Below are 6,050 nucleotides of genomic sequence, written 5' to 3'. Positions count from 1 at the left end.
CAGGAATGAACCACATCCCTGTCATCCTCGGTGTCCAAAGCCTGTGTAAGTTTTTCCCCACCGCTGCTCCTCTGCCTTTCTGGCACGGCTGCAACAGGAGCACGGCGTTCGAGGAATCCTCTGCAGGAAGAAAAGCCTAATAAGAAGCAACACCAAAGGGGTTCACAGCAGCTCCCGTTCCGAAGCAGGCAGTTTGGGGGTGTACGATGTTCGGGGAAAGTCTTAAACCCTACTGGCGTTTAGGTAATTACAGCAGCTGGGGTTTGGGAAGAAGACAGCTTGTTCTAGACTAGACGCAGCGTATAGAAATACACTTTGGTAATTTTTTGCCATATAGCAATCCAGGCGGATGGGTTCGAAGTCTGCTGCACAAACTTGAAATTACTTAAATCACTTGAAATGAGCCCCAAACAGGAGTTTAACCGGAACAGGAACACGAGTTTTCCTCACTCCCTCATCCCTGTGGAGGTATCCACAGGATGTGGAAGATGGTTCATATAGCTGTGTTCAGCTGTGTTCAGCCTGACACCCTACGCTGCAGACCCTAATGAGACCCAAGGTGCTCAAGCAGAAACTGAGGCAGGGAAGAGCTCAGCGTGCTGTCCTGCACGCATCCCTCACAGACTGGCGGCGCAAGCCGACCTCAGTCCCTTACGCTCCCCTCACTACAATCTGGTATTTCTGTAATCCCAGATCTTAAGCATAGTTTTGGGTTTGCCCTTCACTTTTAAACAGAACGTAAGCAATGACTGAGGGGTGGAGCGCGCGGTTCTTCCTCTGCTTTCCAAAAGGAGGTCTGTAGTGCTCCTTGGCTTGAAGAAGCAATTTTCCTTCACAGAGCTACACCCCTCGTTATGAAAAACCCTCATCTAGTTACACCTGAACACTGCTTTCAGTCCACTGTCTCACCTTCTGTGCCCTGGAGAGGAGCGAGAGCAGTAGAAATAATCGTTTGATAGCGATGTGGACAGTTCTTTTTGCTAAAAATCACAAGTCAGAAGCTCCCAGTTATAATGCGCCTCACATTAAACTTTAAAGATTAAACATTAACAACAAACATTTTGTCTGTTGTTTGGCTTTTCTAATTCTCATTGTTGCTTTTATTATTATTAAAGGTTTGAGGTAAATTGCAATCACGATTTCATGATTTCCCTATACCCAGAAAGGTTCTGACTAAAAGATGAGATTCCCTCATAGTGGCATTATGAGCTGTTAAAGGCAAATCAAGTAGCGTAAATCTCACAGTGAAATTCTGTGTTGAAGCACTTTCTAAATGCTAATCAGGTTGAGGGGTAAATATGTGTTAGAGGAAGGTGTCATCTCTTACTTTTTATACTGAAATCGATCCTATCTAAGAACTAGCTGTAAACTCAACAAAGAACAAATAATGGCAAAGGCATTTCTGCAACAAGATCTAAAATGAAATATTCATTCTTCATTATAGACAAGCTGACAGTCCTTCGTGAGAAAGCTGTTCCCATGTAACGTATGCAGGATATAAGGGACTGTGGACATCTGACATCCATTTCCTATTAGTCTACACAAGCTTCTATTCAGTTTCGTATTGCATGCAGATGATGTTACAAAATGAAAGGCTAATTATAATTTTAAACTTTTTGAGGTAGGGTCTGATCACAGTACGTGGCGTTCACTTCTTTGTGAATCACTGTGTATTGCCCTGGCATTATTTACGTAATACGATCAGTTTTAAAACTGCATTTGCGAGAGGTTGAAAAACACGAGAAAAGGACTTGCATGAAAGGAGTTGCAGGGTTTAGTGAACCGCCATAAGGAGGGCAAACAGGACTGCAGAATCTTAATAGCACATTTAAATCTGTTTAAAATTCAGATTCCCATTGTCTCTCAAGAAGGAGAGAGAGCTGTTGTTTGGAACTTTTAATGTGTATAGGTTTTTTCCTGATGTTGTTAACTGTATGTGCATTTTGACAAGGCATTTATCAGAGCATAAATGCTCAGTGGTAAGCACAGAAGAGGCCACTATAATTAAGCATTATCTTGCTGAAAAAAAACACCACCACCTTGAAGCATCTCAAGTGTTAGAACATATTGCCGGTCCATCTTTATTAGTACACCGCCCTGTGTTAAGCAGCTGGGGTTTTGCATGATCATGTATGACAGGCTTCACTGTGTATCATTATATTAGTAACTTAAGGCAAAACAAACACCATTAACTCAAAAATAACCACCAGTACTGTAACTTTTATTTGCTAATAAATATCTTAATAAACAGGCTTACCCCATTTGTAAGACCTGATAATGCCTCTTAGGAAATCATAGAAAAATAAAATACAATAATAATCAGTAACTTGTACTTTGTACAAAAATCTTATTATGTTGCTCAGCAGGTAGCTTTGCCAAACCCCATATTCTTTCTGCAAAGAGATGGCATATGTAATGCAATTCACCTTAAAAACACCCTAATGTTGAGAGCTGAGCATTCTATTACACTATTAACTTGTAGGCATGCCAGCACATGAAAATTTACATGGAACATCATATTATCATAGGAATAGAATAATAATAATTAAAAAAAAGATAACACCACTTTTCAGTAAATAATAACAACTTCACTTCTAATGTAAATTCCCCTTGGGACTGCAAATCAGTATATTAAGCTTTTTATTTCATGGCTATTCCTACAATACTGTTATAAACTGGCAAAAAGGCAGAAAGAAAAAATGCAGTGGGAACATGTATGGGAGATATATTATGTGAGGAAAAGTCATTCTGAACGGTGAGGCAGTCCCAGGGGGAAACACGTACGGGAGATATATTACGTGAGGAAAAGTCATTCTGAACAGTGAGGCATTCCCAGGGGGAAAACAACGAGACCGGGTGTGAAATGTTCAGTCTCTCAGAATGAGCAGATCGTGCTTGCTGTGTGCAATGCTACGCGAGTTCAGACCGATGAAGATACAACTTCGAGGTACAGTACCAAGGCTGCTTTTCTGTGAGATGAATGGTGAAGACTGAGTCACGGGTAGTTGTCATTGTTCAAATACATCTTGGTAAGAGGAAAAGAAGCAACCACAAAACAAACGTGATCTGGGGTCTTTAAAGAAAAGGTGGGTTTCAGACTACCGGTAAGGATACGAGATCTGTGCTGAGGCCACGGATTGTTTGTAAAATAGTTTGCGAGTATTATGATTATACCATTACTTTTGAAGCCGTCTACCTTTAAAGTTTTGACATGGCTGCTTAAATATATAATCTAAAGTGTCTGTCATCAAGTAGTTATTCATATATACACATACATTGATACATTTTATGGCTATGCTAGAACAGCAAACTATGAAGAGCGGTCATATTTAGTTGTGTACAATCTAATTTCACAGAAGAGACAGAGATTAAACCCCCTTTTAATTCAGATACGTTTAAAATCAACACACAGAAATAGAGGCTATCCTGAGAAAACATACCAACCACGTTATCTTCCAAGAGTAAATCAAAGCTAATTTTTGGAAGGTAGTCAAATATTTTTCTTGTATTTTTTTCTGTAAGTGATTTGTTTTTTAAAAAATCTGATGACAAAATTAAAACAATTAATTCCAACTTGATCAATGAAGGTTGCTTTGCTAGAAAATAAACTATTACCTTTCAGTAAATAGGGTTTCAGATGATCTTTTAAAGATTTTTTTTCTCCCTTGTTAAACTGCAGATGCAATCCTGAGAAGTGCAGAGTATCTATCTGTTGTTGTTACCGAAGTCAGCAGGAGTTATACCACACTAAACATGAACAAGCCCTTTTTGTTAGTCTCCGGGTTTTCAGTCGTGGCATCACCGTGTGTGATGTAACTGATACCATCAGAGAATTTTGACAATGGCCTCAACAGAAACAGATGCAAGGCTGCGGGTAAGAGCAACATATACTGAAGTACTGACTGAATCCAGTTCCTTCACCAGTTAACCAAGAAACAACTTTTCCCACTTTTAATCTGAAATAGCCCTCTCTACCTTATGTAGAAAAGTTGGGAGAAGAAATTGCTGCAAAAGAAATGGTACTAAAAATGCTACACTGCCAATTCAAAGCTGTTTCTTGGGGAGAGGCAGATAGGGAATCATGGCCATAAGCTTTAAAATGCGTACATGTTTACCTGTCAGGAATTTTAGAGCAGGATGGTTTTCTTGAGAGAGGGAATTAACAAAAGAGTCCAGTAGACAGAAACACTAGGAGGGCATTAGTTATTTGATTTGCTACTGTGCCTTTCATTAACTGGTAAGTCTCAAAACTTACACTGCAATGCACTAGGAGTATGAAACAACTTGTTCAAAGAGGCAAATTATCAGCTAGAACTTCTCTTATGAAGGGGAGATCGTATTGCATAACGGTATATGTTTAGGAAAGAAGAAAGATAGACGAATCCTATTTTTTGTAGGTTCTGTTTGTTTGATGGGGATGATGGTTTTATCCTGAATTTAAATCCAGGATTTTGGGGCATTTTCTAGGGGAAAAAAAACCCAAAAACATTTCTGTTAGATACTCTATTAGATGTGTAGGTCATTTTAAATACTTATTCCAAACTCAGAGATAGTAGCTGATTCCAGATAAAACAGAAGTGCAGCAACCACCTTTTGTACCTTGCAGTTCAGCTCTGCCATGTTGAAGGTAGCCATAATCTATTTCATTGCACCCCTGAGGTAGTAGCATTGTCTTTTATGCTCAGTGCACTCTTTTCTCCCCTATTAAATGAGCCCATCCATTCCACGCAAATCTACAGAAACCTACAAAACCTACAAATCTACAGAAAGTACATAAAGGTACTGTGATGCTAAGTTATACAGCTCAGAGCATTCAGCTGCTTAAAAAAAATAATCCTGTTTTGTTTTTCCTTTTTGCCTCTTAATCATTCTCAGGTAGAGCTCAGTCTGAATGAGAGAAAACCGAAAATTCGGTTTGTAAGCCATTTTTAACTGGATAGCTTTACTCTCTACTGTTTATTTAGGTTCCTCTCAAAAATGCCAGTATGCAATAAGAAGTCCTTCAGTTACAGAATTGTGTCTACTGGAGGTTCTAATCTAAACGGTGACAATTATACCTGTTTTATTGTCACAGGCCAGACCCTGAAAAACCAGCAAATAGATTTTTTTTTTTCTTATCACTGCTGTAGAGGAGCCTCAGCATTACACGGTAATGATACTATGAAAATACTCCCTAGACTGTTTCAATGGGCACTTTTTCATCATTCACAACCAGAAATGAATATTTTGGGATTCCAATGTAGATTTTCCCCAAATTTGATTTTCCAGAATCCTAGACTCAAGGTTTCTTTCTATACAACCAAGGCCCCAGGCATCACACAGAGAGCTAGATTTCTCTTTGATTTGTGTATTTTAGTCCCAGGGTTTTCGTTTATCTACTGCTCAACATACATGCTGCTGCTTAGCAGTTCTTCACTGAATTGTCAATGACGAGAAGTATTAGTATAATATTATGGTTTATTCACAAATTTGCAATCAGCTTGCTGACGTGCATGTTAGAGGTTAATATTTCCCAAGACGTGTAGTATTTCCCAAAGAAAGCAAAAAGTCAGCAATATTTCCTCACATATTGAGAACAATATGCGCAGGAGGTTTTGTGATAGTATCAATGAATATACTGGACTCCTCAAGGAAACCATATGTGGTATTGAAGTTAAAAAAAAAAAGATCAAATAATGTTATCTCATGCTGCCTTAGAAATATTTGAGAGACTTGGATTTGCAAGTCCTTTATGCCTAATTCTACTCATGTAAATAGTCCCTTTTCTAATAGGCCTTCTAATATGAATTAAGCAGCACAAACACAAAACTGTAACTGTTTCGGGAGTTTCTGAGCATGGCACAGTACATACATTATTACTGAGGCGCTCAGATGCATAGACATAGGTCAGAATTTTGGACAGGAACAAAGTAGAACAGCTGTGAAAACTTCAAGTGATTTTTAGACTGATCTTTTAAATATATTTTTTCCATATCTTCAGTATCATGACTTGGCATTTTTTATTCCAGTTTAATTACACAGGTTTTCATTTCTGATATTTCATATCAGAT

Source organism: Larus michahellis, chromosome 1 (assembly GCF_964199755.1).
Source record: "Larus michahellis chromosome 1, bLarMic1.1, whole genome shotgun sequence".
NCBI lineage: Eukaryota > Metazoa > Chordata > Aves > Charadriiformes > Laridae > Larus > Larus michahellis.
The sequence above is the reverse complement of the archived record's forward strand: the minus strand, read 5'-3'. Positions refer to the sequence as shown.